General features: G+C 38.3%; 1 long non-coding RNA gene and 1 pseudogene across 3 annotated transcripts; both read left to right on the plus strand.

Moving 5' to 3' along the window:
- The first annotated feature begins 1,623 nt into the window (after nt 1–1,623).
- Nucleotides 1,624–5,893, plus strand: LOC146667504 (uncharacterized). Of its 2 annotated transcripts, none has more exons than XR_014911954.1 (6): nt 1,624–1,726; nt 2,020–2,094; nt 3,167–3,271; nt 4,005–4,162; nt 4,588–4,645; nt 5,584–5,893. It is a non-coding gene; the product is annotated as an uncharacterized LOC146667504 (long non-coding RNA). The 2 variants fall into 2 exon arrangements; XR_014911955.1 differs by having other exon boundaries at nt 4,591–4,645.
- Nucleotides 5,894–7,264: 1,371 nt separating this feature from the next.
- Nucleotides 7,265–16,457, plus strand: LOC146667505 (cell adhesion molecule CEACAM5-like; annotated as a pseudogene). Its single transcript, XR_014911934.1, has 11 exons — nt 7,265–7,358; nt 8,435–8,758; nt 8,913–9,220; nt 12,176–12,508; nt 12,611–12,844; nt 13,028–13,288; nt 13,561–13,821; nt 14,099–14,359; nt 15,520–15,601; nt 15,681–15,741; nt 15,819–16,457. The product of XR_014911934.1 is annotated as a cell adhesion molecule CEACAM5-like (transcript).
- Nucleotides 16,458–26,439: the final 9,982 nt, after the last annotated feature.

The following is a 26,439-nucleotide window of genomic DNA, read 5'->3' on the forward strand; positions in this document are numbered from 1 at the left end:
AAGATTTCCTCACAGGAAGCACTGTCCCTGGTGTGAAGTGTATGGCCTCAGCCATCAACAGTGGCCCTGGTGAAATGTGGATGGTATTGGCCAGCACAACAGGCCATGTTGTAATGTGAATGTCCTCAGCCAGTAGACCAGGTCCTTGTGTACTGTGGATCGCATCAGCCAGCAACACCACAGGCACTGGTGAAATGTGGTTGTTTTCGGCCAGCAACACAGGCCCTTGGGTAATTTGGATGGCTAGCAGCACAGGCCCTGGTCTGGTGAAGATGGCCTCACAGGAATCACTGGCCCTGGTGTATTTTCGATGTCATCAGCAAGCAGCACAGACCCTGGTCTATTGAAGATGGCCTCACAGAAATCACTGGCCCTGGTGTATTGTGGATGGCATCAGCCATCAACACAGGCCCTCATGAAATATAGGTGGCCTCAGCCAGTAGCACAGGACCTACTGCAATGTGAATGGCCTCAGCCAGCAACACAGTCGCTGGTGTAATGTTAATGTCCTTATCCAACCCCATGGCCCCGGTGCAATGTGGATGGCCTCAGCCAGCAGCACAGGACCTGGTGTAATGTGGATGGCATAATCTAACAACACTGGCCCTTGTGAAATATGGATGGTATTGGTAAGCACCACACACCCATGTGTAATGTGGATGGCTTTAGCTGACACCACTGGCCCTGGTGTAATGTGCATGATATCGGCCAGCATCAAAGGCCCTAATGTGGATGGCCTCAACGAGCATCAAAGGCCCTGGTGGGGTAAAGATGGCCCTTTACTCTACCAGCAATACATGACATAAATACACATATAAACATTATAAGACATAAATACACACATAAACATTATAAGACATAAAAACAAGTCAAAGATATTTGCAACAAACAGAACTCAGTGGAAGAAAGTTACTTACCAGCAATACAACACATAAATACACATATAAACATTACAAGACATAAATACACACATAAACATTACAAGACATAAATACACACATAAACATTATAAGACATAAAAACAAGTCAAAGATATTTGCAATAAACAGACCACAGTGCAAGAAAGTTACTTACCAGCAATACAACATATAAATACACATATAAACATTACAAGACATAAATACACACATAAACATTATAAGACATAAAAACAAGTCAAAGATATTTGCAACAAACAGACCTTAGTTGAAGAAAGTTACTTACCAGCAATACAACACATAAATACACATTTAACAGCAATACAAGACATAAATACACACATAAACATTACAAGACATAAATACACACATAAACATTATAAGACATAAAAACAAGTCAAAGATATTTGCAACAAACAGACCTTAGTGCAAGAAAGTTACTTACCAGCAATACAACACATAAATACACATTTAACAGCAATACAAGACATAAATACACACATAAACATTACAAGACATAAATACACACATAAACATTATAAGACATAAAAACAAGTCAAAGATATTTGCAATAAACAGACCTCAGTGCAAGAAAGTTACTTACCAGCAATACAACACATAAATACACACATAAACATTACAAGACATAAAAACAAGTCAAAGATATTTGCGACAAACAGACCTCAGTGTGACGCATGGTCAGGCTCCCTCTGCTGCACTTATGGACGCACAGGGTACCCCTCTCGCGTCGGGAATTGACGTGAAGGGTCCTCCGATTGAAGAGATTGCCGCGGAAGTGCCTTTTGTCGGTATATTTAGACATTTTCCAAATCACATTGTAGTGACGTATACAGAACACAATAAATTATATAATGTAAACAACTACCTGAAAAACAGGTAGAACGATACTTTTGTATGGTTTATTGCATTTACGGAGGCAGTGATGTATGCTGGGTAATGGCACAGCTAGCTACTGGGTGACTTTATTCACCCGCTTAGGCTGTTATCAGTCCATACAATGGGCGTTATTAGCACAAATCAATCCCATAGATATGGGCCATCTCCTGCTAGATTGTTCAGAAGGTTGTTCTCATCCATCCAGATGGAGGATCACTAACAGGAGCGTGGGAAGACTCCAGACTCTGGCTGCAAATCGGTGGATATACAGTGTTTACAGGTAAGACCATTTAAACGGACAGCATTTATAGAATGACTATTAAAAGTCAGCGAGTGTCAGTAATGTTAATGTGGTTATGTTAGTAATACACAGAGTGCTAATATAACAGCTTTAAGATGCATTTGTAGATATCATTACGTGTTTTACCGTCTTTATGGTGCTAGCTTAAAGTTACGGTGTAAACGTTAGCTTATATTGGAGTAAAGCTGTTACTGGTTAAACGATGTTAGCACAGAAATATTAGCTTCTGTCATGACTGATGAAGTTACTAGTTAATAAAGTTTCCAGTAAAGTGATTAATCGCAGCCACAGATTGACAGCAAATATCTCGATTAGCTTCAGTGCATCTGTAATAAATATGTGCAAGTTTCAGTGCTTCGTTTAAACTGTATGATACTTATACTGACCCAGGGTCAGTGTAAAATACAATCCTAGCTGTGTGAACAAAGCCTGGCTCCTTTAATCCTGCATGACAAACCTCAGGATGCAGGCTATTATTACTCTTTCCTGCTGGCACACCTGTCACACCTGAGAGTCAGCTAGAAACTTAGTGACGTGGACATCATGCAAAGACTGCCAGACTCTGTATTACTGCAAATGATCAGTGACTCGGGTTATCACTAAACTTTAAACAGTACCTCTGTGTCTCTGTGTGCTGAACATTTAGGATTGAGTCAGGCTGCATTGACTGTGGGACTTTAATGTGTTAAAAGCAGGTTGAAGACGGCTCAGAAACATTTGAAGATTAAAATTTAGCATTATGGCTGCTGGTGGTTTGTAAAGCCTCTACTCAGCTGTATTTTTGTTACTAATTTATGTTTGTTGTTGTTTAACACAGATTTCAGAAGAGCAAATATGCTTAATAGTTTAACTAGATTTCATTTGTCAGTGTGGGACTGCTGAGTCACCGGAAGAACTCATTTGATTCATTCTCCACATGATGTTCATTTACAGAAATGTTTCACAGGAACTGATTTCTCCCAAAGGGTGAACTAGTGTGTTTCCATAGATTACCTCTGTATGAATGTACTTCTTAAATGAAGGCAAGTGTTTGTCCTTTTTTGTTCCTCAGGTACAGTACGTGATATCAAGGGCAGGCGGTCAACACTGGGGGTAGACAAGAAGCAGACGTACTTCCAAGAGGGAGCTGCAGTGAGGACACAGCCAGGTCACTGAGGTCAGAGATCAGAATCTGAAACAGCTCAGGTTTATATTTTAGAGGTTATAAAAAATCAAAATGTATTATTTAAAGAAACCTTTAAATAATAGTCATAATTATGATTATTACAAGAAATATCAAACATTTAAGTGGATTTTCTGTTACACATATTGTGTTAGCCCTGCGATAAACTGGCAGCCTGTCTTTGTCCTGTATCAGCTGGGATAGGCTTCATCCTCCCGCAACCCTGAATTGGATACATTGTATTCCAATTATGTAATCTGATCATTTACAAACTCAAGGTATCTAATCAAAATGTAAGTAATAATTATAAAATGGGAAAGCAGAAATAAGTGTGACATAAATGTAAATGTGTTAGCTGACATAGAGGACAGCTACATGTAGTCTGAAAAACCTTTGTTGTCAAGTTTGCAGGTATATCAGCACGAGACATTCTTACATAGAAGAGACATTAAAGTCTCTAACTCAGCGAAGCATTATTGGTCCCGTCTGTTTGGATAAATATAGTAAGTTGATGTATGTCCATTTATTGACACATTTCCTTAAGTGCTTATCCAGCTCAGGATCACAGTGGAGCTGCAGCTGGATATGTTCAGTAAATAAACCTTCCAAAAGTTAACAATAAACCTGCATCCATGTACGTTGTTGTCCACAGGATGAGAAAATCAAACTGGAAGACTGTGGAACATGTTAATAAATGTTTGTGTGTTTATGCCTGTGTCTTTCACAGGAGGCGCTGGAAGGTTTCCCTAATAGTTCCTGGTGAATCAAAGCAGAACCATAAAGGTTGCTGGACTGCATGATGGCCTTACCCCTGAGCAGTCATCCTGTTAAAGGAGGAACCAGTTAGAAGCTGTTTTCAAAGTAGCTGAGCAGATTTCATCTCAAGTAAGCAATTAACTGTTTGTTCGTTTGTTCTGCCACTTAAAGAGCATTTAAGGACGTCTTTTGAGTGTCCAGTTGAATTAATTCTACTGGCTCTCATGGTCATTTGTTATTATAGACATATTTTTCATCTTCATCCAGCTATTTAGTAAATTCTATCTATTTAGTAATATCCGTCAGCTATAAAATGTAATATAAATATAAAAATATCTAAATATCTCCTGTCCTTTATGTTTTAATGATGTAAGTCTGTTATCATGTTACATTAGCATTCCTCACATATCAATGAGATGCTGTACAGTACAATCCTACTGACACAGCAGAGGGATAACGACGGCTATTCAACATCGTTACACGACACATTCGAGCTGCATGACGCAGACAAAGTGACTAAATCATCTTTTTGTGGTTTGTTGTCTTCAAACCAGCAGACAAAGCCGATGGCAGAAGATGTGAGAGAAGAACTTCAGGCCGTGGACTGAAAAGGTATTTTTTTCTTGTTATCAAAAGACATTTGGAGTGACGGCTTCTACAACTGGTTGTGCTAAAGTAAAGCTTACAGTCTAAGAAATCACAGTGTTGATGTTCAGCACAAAGAGAAAAGCTCACTTGTTTGAATTTATTTACAATCATAGTTTTATAAATTCTGACTGTAAACAGCTTTTACAGCTTTGATATTGTTTGACACTCGATATCAGGTTTAATTTAAAGGTTTCTGTGTCCCAATGAGCCATTTACACTGATCAGTGTCAGTTTAACTGTAACACATCCATTATTTAGATCCAGCAGAGAAATAACTGAATGTAAAAAATGGCAGCCCTCAGGCAGGTTTATAGAGATATATGCATGCATTATGAAATTTATGCATCCCAGATAATTGTTATTCATCTAGTCATGGCAGACCCACCTCTTCCTCCCAAGTTAACTGCAACCCAAAAGAACTAGTGGGGCTATTTACACACTCACAACCAGTGTGGGGTAAAAAGAGCCACCAAAAAGCTGTCAGCCACAGATGTGCTATAAGAGTTAGAAACTCTACTTATGGAGAAACTTTCTAAGTCTAACAGAGGACAGGTACTCCTGCCCAAATAACATGATATAACCCCACATACAGCCCAGCCATAAAGTGAACCAAGTCATTTAGTTAAAGACAGCATGGGACCAAATGCATGTAACCAGCCTGCATCAACCTGACATTTCTTCCTCCTGAATTAAATGAATGAATGGATGAAAGTTAAATGACTACAAACCTAAAGCCACTAGTTCCCACACTGGAGCTCCCTGACACTGTGTGTTAACCGTATTTAGCTTGTATCAACAGTTGTAACAGGCCAAGCCACCTGAGACACTGCATTGAATTTGTTCCTGTCTTAATGATTTCAGCTGACTGGTTTCAGCTCAGATGTTCCGCTTTTTCATTTCAGTAGATCAAAGCAGCTCGTGCTCCTTCTGCTTCCAATTTAGAAGAAGAAGAAGGCGAAGGCTTCAGCAAAGTGGCGTTCATGGTCTCAGTGAACAGTCACGGTCACACACTGCATGTGGTTTTAAAAGCAACATGTCTGTTCACCACAACAATGGAGATGTGTAATATTAGTGCAGCTACGGTTTGTTTTTGAACATCAGTTCTGTTTTCTACTTTGATCACTTAGACCAAAAAAGTGTTGTTTTCAGATTCTTTCTTTTAAATCTATAGAGCACCTGCTCATTTTTTTATCACAATTAGTTTCACATAAATGTTAGTGTTTCCTTTATGATCTTTTAATGCTTACACTACACTGTACATGTCTACATTAGAGACATTTCTGTTACCTGTTTCTGTTGACTCAGAGTTGTGAAATGTTCTTTTATTTGATGCACAATATGAAGTTCATAATTTTCTTACTAATAAAATTCTAATGACAAACATGAACAGCTGTGCTTATTTCTGAGACATGAGTTTTTGAATGTGTTCATATTTAGACAGTGTGCATCTGTCTGCTGAAACTGTAATGGTGAACCTGAGGTGATGGTCAACAGAAGGCAAATATATATCAATATAAAACAATATTGAAGTAATGTCTTTACCCTCTGCAGCGTGTGGACGCAATCACCTTATTCACTGTAGTAAACATGCACCGCTAGCTCACGTGACTGACTGTCTCCATGGTTACATCGTATATTATTAGCTATGTAAACAGCTTCCAAAGATGCCGCCATAGCTCTCTGCAGCTGTAACACTTAAACACTTTGCAAATCATTTCACGTTTTTGATAGTTATGAAGACAGAATATGTTTTTAAGGTCATGCTAGGCGGTTGCTATGGTGGTTGCTGTGGACTTGGGTGGACCGCGTCCGATTCCTGTTATTAGCTGTCCGCCGTAGGAAGGCTGCGTTCCATTTACAAGTAGTGACAGTCTGCCGTAACTCGAACTCAAACCCCGCTTTCTTTAATTAAAGGCCTTTTATAGCCGTTCATGACACGCACACACACACATAAAGCACTTTGCCTCACCATGAGAATGCAAGTTTACCTAACCTAACCTTAAAGTATCTGATATAGGATAGAAAAATGAAGCAACCAGAGATTTAATGATGAAGACTCTGGGTTCTGTAGTTCACGTTTTACAGTCCTGAATGACTCTTTGCATATGATTTATTGAAGAGGACTTTAGAATGCACTTTACATTTAGACTGTTGCTGTTTCATTTTTTACATTGTTGCAGTGTTATGTCATGAATAAGGTTCACCTGCTGGGGGTTTGATGGATCAGCTGGACAATACAGTCAAAGACAGACTTCATTCATCATATGCAAGAATCCTAGTTGGATTTTTGTTGTCACTCGTGTTTTTGAACCAAATATTGAAAACAATTCTGACAGACTGGATACCTGGTCAGGGTGTACATTACCTTGTACTCAAGCATCCCAGGACAGAGCCCTGCCCCACCATGAGCCTGGGTGGATACGTGGTTATAATATAAAAGGACCGATACTGAATATGAATATTTCATGAAAATTGAATTATAATACAAATTAGTAATAAGGGTTTCTCTGCGCCCTTATCTACCCCATACTCAAAGAGCTGCGGGCAGAGAGGGTGACAGGAGAGGATGGCACTGAAGAGAAGATGCTCGGTTTCTGGAGTCTCCTGGTCCTGTCAGTAGGATGCATCTGCTGTGTCTTCTCGTGGATGCTCACCTACCTTGACTCGTTCCAGCCTGGTATGGATTTCCCAACACTGCGGACAGTGGCCCACGTCAGAGACGTTTAATATTGATTACATGTGTCTGAATTGCTAACCCTAACCCTAGCTCAACAGACCACAATGCCCTGGACTGTCAGTATTATTACATGCTGTGAACATAAGTACCTTTGATCACAGTTTAAAAGAGAAGGAATATTGAAAAAAAGATCAACATTGTGATATTATTTCTTCCAAACTGACCAGAAACATGCTTGTCATACTCTCACAGCAAAGGATCAGACTCACTGTGCATGACAGCTCGGGCCAATGATGTCTGTTAGATTGTCAGTTGTTTAGTGCTTCTGTACAGTTAGGGTCACCGTCTCTATTTCAGAATAATTAATATGCGGAAAACACAAAGTTGATTGTCTTCCAATATTCTAGCATAATTAAAAAACTTTGACTTTGTAAGTACATATTATTAGTCCTAATGCCAGCATGATTCTTCATAACTCCTGCTTTGAAATACTGAACTTTAAAATTGACCTGATGAAAGATAATTCACAGTGGCACTCTGTCAGGATCATTCTGACTGTAAGATCACTGTATTAATCTGAATCCTTCTGAAATGTGCTGTGAATGAATGCTGATGCAACTCACTGTGGGAAAGCTGTTAATAAAATGAATCTGTGACACATGCAACACGTTCACAGAGGAAGAGGACACAAAGGGAGGACACGCAGAGGCTGTGTTGAAGTCAGAAATCCAAATCTTTATTAAAAAACAGGCGGCGGTAACAAACAGGAAGACAAGCAGTCCATCAAACAGTCTACAGGGTCAAACATTCAGAGAATTCAAACAGCAGTAAAAAATAACCGGACACTGAAAAACTTAAAGCAATGTGTGACGCAATAAAAGGAAGCAGCGCAGTATATTCACTGAATTATCATCAATTACAAAAGGGAAAAACAACAATTTCTAAGGATTATTTTCTTAAATGCAGTTAGAGTGTGGCTGGTAAAGATGGAAATACACAACAGATCATATTTTTTCTTTCTTATGATTTGCTTTGAGAATGAGCTGGCTATTCACAGTGAAAATCTTGTCCAACAGGTACAGCTGGGTCTTCCAGCATTTGGGTTGTACGTGAAGGAGAGGATCTTTCACTTTATAATCTTTTCACTGTGTCTGGAAACACAAAGTTCTTCTGCAAGGAAAAATGTGAGCGAGCAGAAAACATCCTCATTAAAACAGATGAAACCACAGCTCAGAGCGGCAGATACAGCATTAAATACAAAGATGCAGCTTCAGGAAGAGGAAGCCTGACTTTTACCATCACAAATATGAGAAAGTCTGACTCAGGAATGTACCGGTTTGGTTTGGGTAAATCTTCAGCTCCAGATTCATACTCAGACTTTGAGGTCAGAGTTTCAAATGGTGAGTTTCTACTAAAAGTTACTAAAGTCAAAATTGGGAAACCAATCACCTACTCTCATACCTCCATAAACTCTCAGGCCAAATACAGTCCTATTTAAACTCAGTCACTTTATGTATTTATTATATAATTCATGGATGTTCATCTATTTAACAGAAATTGCTAAAAACTCTAGAGTCTCCCGTGCACAGAGTGAGGGAGAAGAAATCTCATTTCCATGTGCCACTGCTGTCCAGGCACAGAGGAAGTTCCATGTGAGAAAGAAGGAAATATCTTCATTGACACAACTAATGACAAAGTTCAGAATGGCAGGTACAGCATTGAATACACAAAAGGATCTGGGTTTGAACTTCTAGCAACCATCAGACATCTGACCAAGTCTGACACGGGACAGTACAGGTGTGGTTACGGGGACCCTTTATCTCCTGATTCATATGACACTGAAATTATTTTGGTTGTAGATGGTAAGTTTCTTTTCATAATAATAACAATTCTTGATATGTTGATATGTTGTTGTTAAAATCTTGCAAATTAGGGATTAGATTAAAATTCATAGTAAAAGATGCCAGTCTTTCTACAATTCTCTCTGTTTTGTCCTTTTTCTGCCCGTCCTTTCCAGCACTGTAGCAATCAGAATTATTGTTTGAAGACCAGGAAAAATGCCCAACAGATTTATTTTACCAAGTGGACCATCCTGGCTTTTGATATACTGGTAGATGGTCAGGTGGCCAGGAGAGGAAAGAGGTGCAGTGCTTTCCCTGCACCTGTAAATTGTTATTATAATTTTTTAATTATGATTAAAATAATCCCACTATTGTCCTCTCTCACGTATTCACAGACATTTGGGACATTATTGGACACAATATTCATTGTAATTGGGTCTTTTTCAGTTACGTTGTTAAATATATATGCCCCCCTGGAAGCGATATTTATTTCTTTAAGAAAATTATAGACATGATGGTTACAGAGACAGTAGGTTTTCTAATTGGTGGAGGAGATTTAAATATACATCTATAACCAAAGCTAGATATTTCCAATAGAAAAGCACAGAATACCAAAACATTAATTAAGAATATAAATACATTGATGAAGGAGGTGGGACTAATTGATATATGGAGAAACTTGCATTATACCTATTTTTCCTCACCGCACTTGTTATACACAAGAATAAATTATTTTATTACCTTTGGGGAAAATAAAGATAGAATAAACACTTGTGAAATTGGAGCAATAGACTTAAGCGACCATGCACCAGTATACCTGTCCATTGATTTAAACCTGCAACCAAAACTCAATAATTGGAAATTAAATTCAAGCTTACTGAATGATCCACACTTCAAAGAACAAATTAAGAAAGAGATTCACTTCTATATGGAAACGAATGATAATGGTGAGGTGTCTCCTCCTATTCTGTGGGATACTTTAAAAGCTGTCCTGAGAGGGAAAATTATAGCAATATAAGCAATTATAAAAAAAAAAGATGAGAAATAAAAAATTAGAAGAGCTGCAAAATAAGTTAGAAGAATTAGAGAAAAGGCATAAAAGAAAAACAACACAGGATATATTGGAGGAAATCATCAAAACAAGAAATGAAATAAATGATTTGACTACATATGAAATTAAATTTTTTTTTATGTTTCTTAAACAAAGGTATTACGAGGGAGGATCTAAAGCAATGAATGTTTTAGCCTGGAAACTAAAAAAGTAAATAGCAGATAATACAGTTCACAAAATTAAACATCCAGTGACAAAATTAATAAAAAATAAACTAGGAGAAGTTCAGAGTGCATTTGAAACATTTTATAAGACTCTTTATGCTAATAAGACAGAGAGTAGTATAGTTGAAATGAACAGTTTTTTAGACTCTCTCGATTTACCAGTACTGAATGAAGAACAGAATAAAACTTCGATTGAAGATATAACAGAAAAGGAACTAAGAAGAGCAATAAGGAGCAAAGAAGAATTAAGAATTAATACCAGTGATGCTTCTCACACTGAATTGGGTCTTAAAGAAGGCTCAAGTACCTTTTAGCTGGAAAGAAGCAATTATCTCTGCTATCCCAAAAGAAAACAAGATAAATTAGAATGTGTGTCATATAGACCAATATCTGTTCTTAATACAGATCATAAGCTGTTTATATCTATCATGGCTAGACGATTACAAAAGTTCTTACCTAGTCTAATTCATAATGATCAAACAGGTTTTATTCGAGAGCGCCAAATACAAGATAATGTACGGCGGACACTACAAATTATTAACCATATTCGACAGAATAAAGTAGAAGCAATGGTAATCAGTATCGATTCAGCATTCGATTCAGTTAATTGGAACTTTCTTTATGGAGTCTTGCATAGATTTGGCTTGCATGAAATAATAATTAAGACAATACAGGCACTTTATGATAACCCTACGGCAAGGATTAAAATTAATGGCTACCTATCAAATAGTATTAAGCTGCAAAGAGGAACAAGGCGGGGCTGTGCGTGCTCACCATTATTATTCACGTTATATCTGGAACCATTGGCTCACTATATATGGCAAAACAAAGAAGTAGAAGGTATTAATATCCATGAGAAGGAGCATAAATTATGGAGTGCCAGGACTGCCATAATGCATTAATTAAATACACCATTAAATAATTAATTAAATGTGGCAATAATTAATTAAAATTGGAATTAATTAATTAAATAAATAGTTATGACACATGTAATTAATTAATTATTGACACATTTAATTAATTATTTAATGGTGTATTTAATTAATGCATTATGGCAGTCCTGGCACTCCATAATAAATTAGCCTGCTATGCAGATGATATTTTAATATTTTTGGGTCAACCATCAAACTCTCTACCTAAATTAATGCAGTTATTTGAATACTTTGGTCGACTATCAGGATATAAAGTTAATATGAGTAAAATACAATTGCTTAAGTACAACTATATTCCATCAGAAGAAATTAAAAATAAGTACCAATTAGCATTAAAAAACGCAGGCCATTTTTTGATTTTGACGGTGTTAACTACTAGAAGACTAGAGGAAATATTAGTTATATTAATGGAAACAAAAACACACTCCTTACATGCCTTTTGTATTTTTTTTCTGTTTTTCTTCCTTTTCTATTTTTCTTTCTTTTTTTCTTTTTTCTGTTTTTCTTCTTTCATTCCTTTTGTATGGATATTTTAGTTAGAAATAAGACCCCAAGTAATTGGGTCTTTTTCAGTTTAAACCTTTTGCAAACATATATGAGATTCTTGACAGGTTCCAGTCACACTTTAAAGAACAGTATTATGCTGTATTCTGTCTTGTTCTCTATGAAACATGTCTAAATGGAATCTTAGAAATTGAATTCAGATCTATGAAAGTGAATATAAATAAGTCTGCTTTTTGATTTTTCTATAATGGGCTCTGTGTTACAGTGGTGACTTACACTTCTACTCAGGTCTGTGCTTTCAAAGGATCAACAGCAGAAATACACTCCAAATTCAGATACCTATCGATTATAAATGACATAAAGACAAGAATCCAGAAAATGTTCTGGTTTACTACAGTCAAAGATAATGAGCCTGTGGACCTGAAAACAGATCCAGAGTATTCAGGTCGAGTTCAGTATCAGTGTGAAAACAATGACTGCACTCTGAGAATCTCAGACCTGAGAGAGAGCGACTCAGCTGAGTACAAGTTCATGCTCATAACAAACGATCCAGGAGGGAAATATACTGGATCACCTGGAGTCACTTTGACTGTTACAGGTAAAAAATATTTGACTGGAATTCACGTTAAACATTTCCATGTGTATTTGTGCAGATGTTGAGATATTTCTGATATAATGTCATTGTTTTTTTTACTCCCAGATCCACAGCTCCAGGTACATGTGAGGAGATCAACAGTAAACTCTTATTCTAACTGGACAGAGCTGACATGTCACAACAACTGTCAGCTACCCGATCAATCTTCCTACATCTGGTACAGGAATGGACACAAACTTTCATCAGACGAACAATATTTACAGCTGAACACATTTGATTCTGCAGACCGTTTTTACTGCGCTGTGAAAGGATATGAGATATTCCCTTCTCCAACAGTGTGTGAGTTCACTACTTTTTGTTTCATTAAGAGAATTATATTTAATTTTTCTTTATTTACGTGAATGTGTCTGTATGTTAGTTTTAGTCAGAGGCCTTTCTTTTGGGAGGTTTACAATGTTTTCTTTTTAGAATATAAATTTCTAAAATTTGGTTTTGTTGTCATTCTTATGTTTCCTCCTCCAGATGCTCCAAAGCTTCCCTCTGTGTCAGTGAGTCCCTCTGCTGAGATAGTGGAGGGCAGTTCAGTCACTCTGACCTGTAGCAGTGATGCTAACCCAGCAGCTAACTACACCTGGTACAAGGAGGATGTCATCAACCCTCTCAGGTACCAAAAACAACATTTTTTCAGATCCATCCGGCCTTCTCAATCTGGAAAGTATTACTGTACAGCTGATAATGGCCTGGGACAAAAGAGATCTGAAAGCAGAACTATTGATGTGAAATGTGAGTAAAATACATTTATAAGCTTTAAATTCTTTGTTCTCAGTTGAACAGTTAACATCAACTTTAGAGATAAGACTTAATTCATCATCATGAAGAGTGAAAACAGATTTACTGCACAATCATGTCTGTTTATTACAATATAAGGAAGTTTGACAAGGAAATAGGAAGGTTTCTACATATTATTATTTTATAATTTTTGTTGTGAGAAGCCTGCAAAGACTTGAGTATATTTATAACCAACCATGTTGTCATTCTTATGTTTCCTCCTCCAGATGCTCCAAAGCTTCCCTCTGTGTCAGTGAGTCCCTCTGCTGAGATAGTGGAGGGCAGTTCAGTCACTCTGACCTGTAGCAGTGATGCTAACCCAGCAGCTAACTACACCTGGTACAAGGAGGATGTCATCAACCCTCTCAGTTACCAAAACCAACATGTTTTCAGCTCCATCCTGCCCTCTGACTCTGGAAAGTATTACTGTACAGCTGATAATGACCTGGGAGAAAAGAGATCTGAAAGCAGGACTATTGATGTGAAATGTGAGTAAAATACATTTATAAGCTTTAAATTCTTTGTTCTCAGTTGAACAGTTAACATCAACTTTAGAGATAAGACTTAATTCATCATCATGAAGAGTGAAAACAGATTTACTGCACAATCATGTCTGTTTATTACAATATAAGGAAGTTTGACAAGGAAATAAGTAAGGTTTCTGAATGTTACCTTTTATAATTTTTGTAGTGTTGTGAGAAACCTGCAAAGACTTGAGTATATTTATAACCAACCATGTTGTCATTGTCCTTATTTCTCCTCCAGATGCTCCAAAGCTTCCCTCTGTGTCAGTGAGTCCCTCTGCTGAGATAGTGGAGGGCAGTTCAGTCACTCTGACCTGTAGCAGTGATGCTAACCCAGCAGCTAACTACACCTGGTACAAGGAGGATGAAAATTTACCAAAAGCATTTGGACCGAACTTCACCGTCACCAAGTTCAGACCTGAACACAGTGGGCGTTATTACTGTGAAGCACAGAACAAGCTGGGACGTCATAACTCCACCTTACAGCAGACCATTGTGCCAGGTAATCATTTATATTTACATACTGGATACACTCAGAAAGGAGTGCAGTCAAAAAGTCAGGCACAATCTACATTCATGCACTATGGCTAATTATTGGATGGCACTAGAATTTATAATAACAGATCACTGTCAAAATACCTCAGCACAGATAGAACTGTATTACTACCTAAATGTACACATGTGCAAGTATTTATTTTGCCAAGACGTTTCCCCTTCAGTGTTGTATGGACTCATAGTGTTGCTACAGATAATTAAACCAGAGCTGATTTTAAAAACTTTGCTCTTTTGAATCTACACTAATCCATCATCATCTTTAAAAGCATATGTTTGTATGGTGCCTGTCCTGTGAGGGCCAAATATCTCAAAATAATCATTAATGAGTTCAGAAAACCAGGCCTGCAACTTGATTTACAAAGATAATTTAAATATATTAAAAAGAAAATACCAGCTGCACCTGTAACTGTTCAACTTGCCTGTGTGGTTAAACAGAATATGGCAGGAGTCCCACTGTCTGCTGTCAAGGCTTTCCTTATTCATGTGCTAAAGAGTCCTAAGAATCAACATTGTAACTTATCTATCACGATGACAAGAACCATGTTTATTGCTAATGCTAGTCCTGTTTCCATGCAAAAAGCAGATTGTAACTGATCTCAGAATACTGAAAGCAGAGCCAGTGACACTTTAACCTCCTGTTAAAAACCAGGGATTTATCCATAATGCCCATGTGCACCCAGCCAGATAAAGCTGCAGGCCACTCAGCTTGAAGTGATTTTTAATCGAATGCAGACGAGGCTATGAAATTAAGATGTGCTACAGTTTTCAGTGGAATAAGGGGCGCGCCCAGTTAACCCTGTTTCCAGAGACAATAGCCAACTGCTGCCACTGTAAAGGATGAATGTTTATTGTAGGCTTTTTACTTTACAGTATAAAGTGCATTGAGACAACTGAAATGAGAGAAACGTTATGATAAAACACTGTTTGAGATTAACAGAGTGAGGTCACGTTACTCTGCTGTGTTTAAATAGATTTCTATTTTTATTTTTCACTGGAGAAGAACTTGGCTTCTGTAGCCTAAAACTCCAACACTGTTCAGGCCATACACAGGTCGAACGTTATGGAATACTCAATTAACTATTAGTGCTTTACTTTGATCTTGATCAGGAGCAAAGAAGATAAAAGCTGCTGGAGTAACTGCTGCTGTTCTCCTGTCTGTCACATCCCTCCCTGTCTTCCTTTGGATTCGGTGAGCAGATCTGTCGCATTAAACTTTTACTTTTCAGTCATTGTGTTGTTCTTTTGTTCATTATCATTTCATTCCTCAGAAAAAAGAGGAATTCCAAGGAATCATCCAAGACTGAAGGCAGAGCAGACAACAAAGAACAGGTGAAACCAGAAATATAAATGCAGTAAAAAAAAGCATCATTCACCATTCTAATCTAAGATCATTTTTTTCTATGCAGTGTCTCTCTGATCAGGAGGAGCCACAGGAACAGGATGATCTTCAGTATGCCAGCATCCACTTCTCTAAAAACCAGGCAGATCCTCTCTACAGCAACAGCAGTTCAGCCCCACAGACACCTGGAGGAACAGAGAGTTACACTTAAAAACTGAAAACTATTTGAATGAAAGAGTCCAGGCAACTAATCAGTCTTCCTAGATTGTATCACATCATCTCAACAAGAATAAATGTAACAAAGTTGTTGAACTTCATGCAGATCATACATGATTTAATTACGCTCACCACAGAAACATAAAATCTTTATTTTATTTTTTCAAATTACAAGTTTGACTCTTGTTAATATAAAAACCACCTACTTTAACTTTTTTGAGTTTACTGTGTTACACTGCTGTTAAATCAAATTAAAAAGTACAGCCCTGTGGTGAGCAGCTCCTCACATAATACAATGAGCCTCGCTAGAAGATTCAAATGAATATCTGGGAAATGCATTGCCTGCTTGAGCATTCTTCTTCTGTTTTTAAGCTTGTTTTTTTTCACCATCATAATATAATTTCATGCTACATACTCAGAATCAACTAATTTCTTGTCAACAAAGACATAATTCCCATTAGCAGAAAGAAGCTGCATCATGGGAGGTTTGGTCTGTTCACTCAGTGAGCATCATAATTTAGCCAGCATGGTGGCTACTGGAGCTAGTTCTCTAGTTCTTTTGCTGCTCTTTTTCTTTGCTTATCACTTGTAGAAAAATACACGTATGTGATCAAACATGATTATCATAGTCTGTTTTCTGATGTTTGATATCCTGATGTATTATTATCATAATTGCATTTATTTGATAAACTATCAACTTTTTTAACAAACAATTAAATAACACCTGATTTTTTCAGTAATCTTAACACTTCATCAGAGTGATATAAATGGTTTCTCTATATAAGGCTACGTCCACACGTACACGGGTATTTTTGAAAACAGAGATTTTCCGTTTTTGTTTTAAAAAATAATCCCGTCCACACGTAAAGGCAGAAACGAAGGAAAACGCTGCTAGGAACATGCCAAAGCAGCAGGTGGCGCTATATTCCTACCCATGCAGAAATGTTGGCCAATCAGAAGTCTAGAAGCCTCGGTGGGAAAAAGTAAACAAAGATGGGGCATAGAAGCAGAACTGAGTCCTATGTGTGGAGGGACAGTAACTGTGTGTGTATATGTAAGCATTTAAACACTGCAGAGAGTACAATTAACAGTAATAGTATTGTAGAAATTAATTTCACCGAAACAATAACGTGGCGCACAGTTTGACGTCAAAAAATGCGCACACCTTTGACGCTGCGTTTTCTCCGTTTTTCTCGTCCACACGTAAACGCAAAAACGGAGTTTTCAAAAATATCCACCCTGGCAGGAGATTTTAAAAATCTCCATTTTCAGTGACCGAAAACGCAGTTTACGTGTGGACGAAAGGTGCAAACGCATAGAAAAATCTGCGTTTTCAAAAATACCCGGGTACGTGTGGACGTAGCCTAAGAATACACAGAAGCAGAAACAATACATTTTGTTTGAAGTAAATATTATAATTAATCATCTTATAGAAGTTATATATGTTGGTACACTATGTAGATTATAGGACAAAGAAGCAGTTGTCAAGGACGAGTTCGGTTATATATACACAGATATACATACGTTACAATTACTTTAGTATGATGGGATTTCAGAGAAACTGTTCAAGTTGCTGTTTCTATCAGGAGAGGAGAGAGAAGAAGCCAGAGCAGAAGTGAGGTGTAAATTGTGCAGTAATATTAAGCTCTTGGTATATTCCATTGAGAAACAGTGAGTGCGAATTAGACTGACCAGAGTTCTTTAGGGCAGGAGAGGGTGGCAAGTGAGTATTGCAGGTAAGTATCCAAGTATAACAAAGAATGCACACTTGCACTGCAGAGCCAGGGGTGCATATTAATGTTGTGAACAGGAAGGATGTCTGGTTTCACTGACCTGATTTCCACAATTTGACCACAGCAGAAAGTGATCAAATAAAATAGAATGTTCTGAGTGAAACATCTTCTACTCTTCTGTATTTTCTTCTGCTTATTCAACAGACTTTACTAACATGTGGAGCCTAAACATTTTATTCTGCATGTTAACTCCGTGTAACTCTGGGCTTCTTGTTGATTCAAAGTGCTGCTGTTTTAAAAAGAGGATGTTTTTTTGATGATTGGCCCTGAGATATCCAGAAATGTTCACAGGATTCAAACCATCAATAATCCAGATATTCCCAAATGTGATGGCCAAACCCATGGCCACACTCTAAAGTCAGTAACTCTTGTATTTTCATTTCTTCATTTAAACACAGTAACACACTTTAGTTTCCAATAACTTTATTGATTGGTTTGGATACATTTGTTCTATTTCTAAGGGTGCACATTTAGTTTGCTTATGTATTCATACCACTTCATTAGTTTGATTTTTGACTAACCTTTGTCAAAAAAGGTTTAGGTTTAAGTGGTTTTTGATTTTCTTCTTTGGTGTTTAGTTTATTAACAAACCAGACGATACTGCACTGTTTGTTATTTACAATTGTGTTTTGTTTAGTTATCCCTTGTGTGTCACTATGGTCTGATCAGCCATTATATATACCCTTGTGTGTCATTTCATGTTTAGGTCAGTTATGTTTGTTTGGGCAGTCATTAGAGTTGGATGTCTTGAGACCGGTCTTGATCTCGAGACCACTTTTACGTGGTCTTAGTCTTGTCCTGGTCTCGACGGACTTTTGTCTCGGTCTTGTCTTGGTCTCGCTGTCTCAGTTTTGCTGTCTCAGATGAACATAGTGGTCGGGAGATTTGGAGTCAACAGTATCCATGACACACAACGTAACATTCGATAATGGGTCATGCACAAAACCATCAGCTCTAAGAGCCGTGCTTAGAGTACTTTGTTGGGAATCAGAAGAGTCGACTCCCATTGAGCGAGAGCCGGCTCCTCACTTAATTTCCTTTCGCTGCTCAGCTCTCACACAGCGACACACAGTGGCTCGCTGTGCTCAAATCCCTCCATATTGGGGCATATTATTATTTCGCCTTTCGCGCCCCTCAAACACAACTAAATGCAACCCATTAGATTGAGCAGTATGCCATATCAGTAAGTTACAGAAAGGTCAGAGACTTCGTCTGTCATAACATTGACCACAAAGAGTTTTCGGTAAATGCAAAAAGAAGCATTTGGCAAAATGCAGATTTTGCAAAGTCTCCTTGACCGATACAGCCGGGACTACTTCAACCTTCACCAGACACCTGGAGCGCAAACACCCTCAAAGGTAAGCTAGCCAGTAGCCAGCTTTCCATTTTCAAACTCTTCTGCCTACCTTTCCAACCTCAGATGACCAGGTCATGTTCATGTAATATTGTTATTTATAATGTGTTCTTCAAGCGGTATAAATTATTTAGGGACAGAATTTTTGCAACTTTCTCTGCAGACTTAACTTGTGAAGATCAGAGATGGGCAGTAAAAAAATAATCAGATTACTTTTTTCAAGTAACGAGTAAAGTAAGGGATTACTATTGCAAAAACGGTAATTAGATTACCGTTACTTTTCCGTAGAAACGCTGCGTTACTGCGTTACTAAAACCGTGATTTTTTTGCGAGAATGTCTCATGACAGTAACATAAGCGAGTGCGACGTTCATGTCAACAGCTGTGTGCAGATCAACAATGGATAATATATCGAGTGTGGGAGAGAGTATGAGTATGCAGCGTTTAAAGCGTGGAAGTACTGACCTTATTTTGAGTTTGATTCCATAAAAAGTGACAAAAACATTAGTGTCCGTTGTGCGTGGGAAGAAAAAACATTTTTACAGCGAAAAAAAAACCCTAAACAAGCTCCGAGTGCACAACGACGTAATGGGAAACTCACAGAGAAACTCGTGGATTCTTCAACAAACCGCTGCGGCACACCTGCACCAGGGCACACCTCTGCCTGCCCCACTCCTGCTTTACAGGTGAAAATAGAGCAACAGGACCGCTGAGTCTTTGACATTATTTATTTTCTGCTGTGTTTTACTTGCATCTATTTGAAAGACTGAGTGTAAACACAAAAAATATTTTATGTTATGTGCTGAAATGTGCAGAAAATAGGTTTAAATGTTAAACAAATTTATTCAAATCAGAGAATGGTGCATATAATTTAATTTTTGCTTGATGCATAAAGTTAAAAGATTTAAACTGATAAAACAAGTTTTAAAAAGAGACTTTTCCATTTGATTACATTTTGTATGATGGATTATGCAGAAAAAGTAGAATTGGGCTGAAAGCTCTATCTCTTTATTACCTATTCAGGTTGTAAATCGTGTTTTTAAAAAGTAACTAAGTAATCAGTAAAGTAACGGGATTACTTTTTGGGGGAAGTAATCAGTAATTAGTTACTGATTACTTTTTTCAAGTAACTTGACCAACACTGGTGAAGATTGTAACTAACGTTACATGCTATGTACAGGTAGCTAGCACTAGCACTGGCTATCACCTACTTAAATAGTTTTCACTAACTTTAGGTATTTTGGTGAATTCATTGAGCAGAAATATATCGAAACCATTTCAGTGAGCACTTTAAGAGCTAGTATGGTGTGGTTTGTTGTCGACTTTAATGGGCATATTTATGTGGTTGCTGACTCGTAAGGAAGGACGGGCGTTTCAAGAGTGTCCCTTTAACATTGCTAGGCTAACAGCGGTATTCTCAACAGTGAAGCTCAGATCAGAGCAGTCTATGGCTTTGGTCCAGATAGCTCAGATGGCAAAACTGAGTCCTAAAGTTCTAAAATCGAACTTAAGGATCTTTGACTATGACTGTCTTAGGTGTTTTCTACTATGTTGCCCTACAAAACCAGTCCAGTGTGTAGGGGCTACTGCAACATGTCATTATTAGACAGTTATTTTGTATTGGTGTAACTTCAGACTTTATTGAGTAGTTCATTTCTTGTCAATACAGCTGTGTCTGATAGCTGACTGACATGAGGAGGCTTAATGCAATATGCAAAGTTAATGCACAGACATTTTGTCTTTTGCAGATTTAATTCAACTGTTTTTCTGTTCTTGTTATTTAAGGTCTTGCAACCCTGAACACTCCAGTATTTTCATTATTACTAGTTGTGCCTAATGATCTATAAATGTGTCACACTGGATTGGGTTAGGTTATTTTGTATGCAAAGATCTGCCTCATTGATAGATTTAAAATCACTGTGCTTGTAAGATACAGTAGTTTGTTGTGGTTGAATAGAAACAGATGTTTTACAGATTCCTATTTCCCTGTTTTGTAGGTACTTGGAGTACAGATCTGCAACATCAGTGATAGCGGTCAATCCCACACAGCCTCAATTATCATTGTTTGCTCCAAGCATCCACTTATTTTGCCCAAATTCACCCAGGCAACAGGCCATCACCTAGTCCATCCTACAGGACTTTATAGTTGGATGCTCTCTCCCCCTGACTATCATTGAGAATCCACATTTTAGACACTTCCTGAATGTCCTTCAAATACAGCAAATACACTCCTGTGTCTAGGACCACCTTGACAGAGAGGCTGACATAAAGCCCTGGATATCCAGCCAAATGCAGCAATAACAACAGACCTCTGGTCTGACCGGAGGCTTCGGTCTTTCCTGGGAGTTACTGCTCATGTTGCCTGCAAGAACAAGGACTCTTGCTGCTGCTATTGTGCTGTGGTGTATCGCCCAAATAGCTTGCTTATGTCAGAGTTCAGCGACTTCCTGTCCTCCACTATGCGGTTGTCCAGACTGCTTTTAGTTGGGGATTTTAACATACATGTTGATGACAACTCTGACCTTGCCAGAGGTTTTATCAACATTATGGATTCTTTTCATTTTACCCAGCATGTGTCAGGCCCCACACATAACAAAGGACACACACTGGACATTGTTTTTACTTTGGGTTTGAATATTAATTCTATTTGTTCTGAGGACATTTTTATCTCTGATCATCACTGTATTCTTTTAACACATCTTCTCATGAGCCTTTGTCTCCCGTTCACAGGACAATTATCTCGCGTATTATAAATTCCTCTACAGCGGAGAGTTTCTCGCTTTTAATTTAACTCTATCCCCGAAAAACGGTGTTGATTTCTTAACAGATGTATTTAATATCCATAATAATATCCATATAATGTTTTTCAATTTTAGATTAAATCTGTCTGGTTAAAATGAGATCAGTTTCTGTTTCTAAGTCCTTACCCTGGCTAAATGACAATATCTGCTCCATTAAACGCGATTGTCGTAAAGCTGAGCGCTCATTCTGCTGAGACAGCCCTTCTTGGAGTTTCCAGTGACATTCTGATGCAAAACGATGCTGGAAAATGTTCTGTACTCCTAATGTTGGACCTCACGTCAGCCTTTGACACCGTTGACCATTACATTTTGCTTGAAAGGCTGAAATACTGGGTTGGTGTATCTGAGTCTGCCTTAGAGTGGTTCTCTTCGTATCTCTGTGAATGATACTTTTTTGTGGCGGTCTCTAAGTACAGGTCATCTTCCACGTCCCTGTCCTATGGTGTGCCACAAGGTTCTGTGTTGGAGCCCTTATTGTTTTCAATATATCTACTTCCTCTCCAGCATATTTTGAGCCCCTTCGAGGACATTTGCTACCACTGCTACGCGGATGACATCCAGTTATACATTTCTTTTAAACCTGAAAATGTTTCTAAGCTGCAGATTCTAAATGAGTGCTTAGAATCCATCAAATGGTGGATGGCTGACAACTTCCTCCAACTTAATGAAGAAAAGACTGAAGTCCTTGTATGTGCTCCGGACAGACATGTACCTAACACAAGGCGGAGAGTCCCATAGAGTAGTATAGAGTCCACACTTTTTCCGTCAATTGTTCCGTCGGTCCTGCTCACATCTCCAATGGTTGTACACGTTGTCATTAACGTGGCTTCACTCCACATCAGCCACGCCGCTTTGCTCGCTAAAACACCGTGTCAGCACATAAGGACGCTGTCATAGCCTGTCAACGACGTTGATTAGCTGCGTATATACGAATATGAATCACATCATTGGCTGGACTATGGGATAAGGTGGCATCGTTCTGATCCCATACGGGAGCAGCCAGTCACTTATTGACTAACACTGCAAAACAGAATTGTTAAAGTTTCAATTTTAATTTCAATTCAGGTACTTTTTTTTTTTTTTTTGTGCACAATGCAGATTTTCTGTGTGCAGAGACCGTGCCAGCAGTGCGCAATTGCGCACGTGCGCAGCTTAGAGGGAACATTGGTCAGGGCACTGAAAAGACCCTTAGAGAAACAGTTCTCTGGAATTTTTTAGGCAGATTTGCATGGATGAAGAGGATCCAGAGGAGCCGTTTAGCCACCGGATCTACTTCCTTGCCACCATGCTCGACCCCCAGTTTGGACTGACCTGGGTAGATTTGGATGTCCAAAATGGTGAAACCGGATCAGCACTGAAGAGGTTCAGAGATGACCTTAAAAAGTAATTAACAGGTGGCTGTATAATAATAATTATTTATTGTTATTGTTGCACTTATTAACACTGTCTTTGGTTTTACAGCACCATTAGAAGCATCCTGTCTAATCCTGTCTTTGTGTGTGTGTGTGTGTGTGTGTGTGTGTGTGTGTGTGTGTGTGTGTGTGTGTGTGTGTGTGTGTGTGTGTGTGTGAGATGCATCTGCAGCACCAACAAAAGAAGACACAGAATTATCGGACAGTGACTCAGCACCACCCCCAAAACAATGTCTTCTTTCACGCTATAAGGCATATTGGCAACTGTCAAGCCTTTGAGTCGCCGAGCAGCTGAGTAGGGGAATAATGTTAACGCGCCCACTGTTCAAAACGTAAGTCAAAGTTCCAGGTTAAAAACTCCTTTATTTGTTATCAAATCCTTAAAATCTGTAGAAAAACAGTGATCAAAAGACATTCTAAGCTTGAGCGGTCAGCAAAAGTCGACTTCCCCCATCACCCACTCATTCACAAAAATTCCCTCGGGACGTGAACAGGTGATATAGCAATCACTATTACTATTACCGACACCACGTGACCCAAAGCTACGCCTATCCACAACAAGGCATTTAGGTTGCAACGCAGCACAAGCCAGGACTCGAGCACTGATGCACAAATAAGCAAGTACCTAGACAGCATAAATGACTGTGACTGTGATGCACTCACCTTTTGGTCAAAAAACAAAGAGCGTTTCCCTAGTCTACACACTGTTGCCTTGAAGGTCCTCTCAAGCCCTGCTTCTTCTGCCCCAGTTGAGAGAGTTTTTAGTAGTGGAGGCATTCTAATGAGACCCCACCACGCATGGCTAGGCTATAAGATGTTGCCATCTTTAGTTTTCTTGAAGTGCAATCAATCACTGTTTTAAAATGTGAACTGTTTTCTCTCCCTCCTCTCTGAAAATATGCTGTTTGTTCATTAGATATTTTTTGTTCATAATATTTGTTCATAAGATATCTGTTATTTGTCTGTGTTCTATTGTTCCTGCCCTACTGAACAACAGGCTTGATTTCATTGGCAGTGTGTTGTAATCACATGCCACTGAAGACATCAAGATGGCAGAATCTTTTAAGCACTTGTTCTTATTCTTATTAATGCACAATTTCTATTGCTATGTAATATTTGTAGTTTGCATCTGATTAATGTGAGCTGTGCATGTGCATAAGTAAATGTTTTTCAACTCGGTCACTCACACCAAACAAAAGAGCATTTTGTGTCAAGTATATAAAACATGTAGCCTAAAAAACATTACAGATCTATGCAGTATATTAATCACTTATATAATTTTTTACATAAAGATAACATTAAAAACTCACGTCTCATCATGATTGATGTCTCAATCAGAGACATTATTCTATTTTTTCCAACACATTCCAGACATTCTTGTTTGATGAATTTCCAACAGTTTAGGTTCAAACATATTTTACATTTTTCTCATCAGCTGCAGTTTGAGAAAAGAAATCTATAATTGTGAAGAAAACTTAGCAGTGTCTGATTTAATGTGCCTTATTTCCTGCTGAGGCTCCACTTCTCACTGTGTGTTTCTATGAAGTCTTGTACATTTAACATATTTTGTACTCTAAAAATCCAAACACAGTTTGTAAATATGTTCATGTTTCCTCCTCCAGATGCTTCCTCTCAAAAGCTTCCCTCTGTGTCAGTGAATCCCTCTGCTGAGATAGTGGAGGGGGCCTCTCACCCTGCGATTGTTAGGATATTTTTAAAAAGGGGATTAAAAAATAAGAAAAATGTAATAACAGAAAGTCATTTTTAGCTGTTTAGACCATCTTTGCCTGCTTATGCCAACAAACAATGTTGGGGTGTAACGGAATACATGTACCAGCATAACAGGGGGGTATTTAAAATACAAAATATGAGTAACTGTATTCCGTTATGTGTTACCGTTTAAAAAGGTGGTATTAAGAATACAGTTTGTACACTCAATATGTAAATGACACGGCTGTCTTTTCCTGTGTCAGGCTGTCCCCTCTCTATTTGTGGTAATTCCATGCCGATGGAAACCCAAACAAAACACGCATTAAGAGGCTCTAATGCCGGGGTGTCAATCTCGGGGCCCATGTCACCTTTACTTGCGACCCACATAATTTATGTGTTTTTGCCACACACTCGCACTCTCCTCCTTAAAGCTGTCTCACTCACTGAGGGGTAGTGATCCTGATCCTGAAATATCGATACTTCCAATACCAACGTTTCATGTTGCATGATCAATTCCCATATGAAAATATCAATATCTAATGTAATTACATTTGATTTTATCATAAAAATGACATACAGAGAAAATTAAACTCAGCAATTAACAGGATAGTCAGCAATACCCTGTTAATAGGTTATTGCTGACTCTCATTCATGTGCGTGCTACGGCTCCGCATGAGCGTGAGCCAATGAGAGTCCCAAGGCACTTTAGACCACAAAACATGCAATCTTGACTTTGTTCACAGATCATAACTGCATTTACGTTCAACATAGAAATTGTGCTTTGTGCGATGTATGTGTGAAAACAGTTAAATAGGGATGGGTACCGGTTCTGACGTAAATGGTAGTAACCAGACCAAAAAGCAGCGCACATTTCGGTGCTTTATATCGGTGCTTTTTTTCCTGAAATGTCATACACTTTGGATTCTAACCAATCATTTTATAGTTAACATTGTTATCTTTTTACAAAAAAAACAGCTAAACATGAAAGGTTTTTGGACAAAGTTTGTGTTCTCCATTCTTTAAGCACCGGTTCAGCACCGTTTCAAAAGTACCGGTTTGGTACTGGTATCGGATAAAACCTAAACGATACCCATCCCTACAGTTAAATACTGTGGCAACACGACAAACCTCATTAAAAAAAAATGGGGTGCCGCTCTCACTCAATGGGAATTGGCTCTTCTGATTCACTACATTGTTATGATTTAATCTTTGTTTTCTGAGTTACCTTTGTTGCAGCTGCTCCAGTTCCTTGATTGAAGAGGCAAGAGATGGAAAAGGGGCAGAGCGAGCTTTAATGGAGGACTGCAAATTGTCTCATTCCATAACTCGGGACCATGGGGGGGTTTGGAGTTCATTATGTTAGTTTCAGTTAGGTTTTGTATGTTTTTGTCACGGCTGGGGCA

The sequence above is a fragment of the Rhamphochromis longiceps genome, linkage group LG6, assembly GCF_057381845.1.
Source record: "Rhamphochromis longiceps isolate RC_006_pf linkage group LG6, R_longiceps_female_GT1.1, whole genome shotgun sequence".
Lineage (NCBI taxonomy): Eukaryota > Metazoa > Chordata > Actinopteri > Cichliformes > Cichlidae > Rhamphochromis > Rhamphochromis longiceps.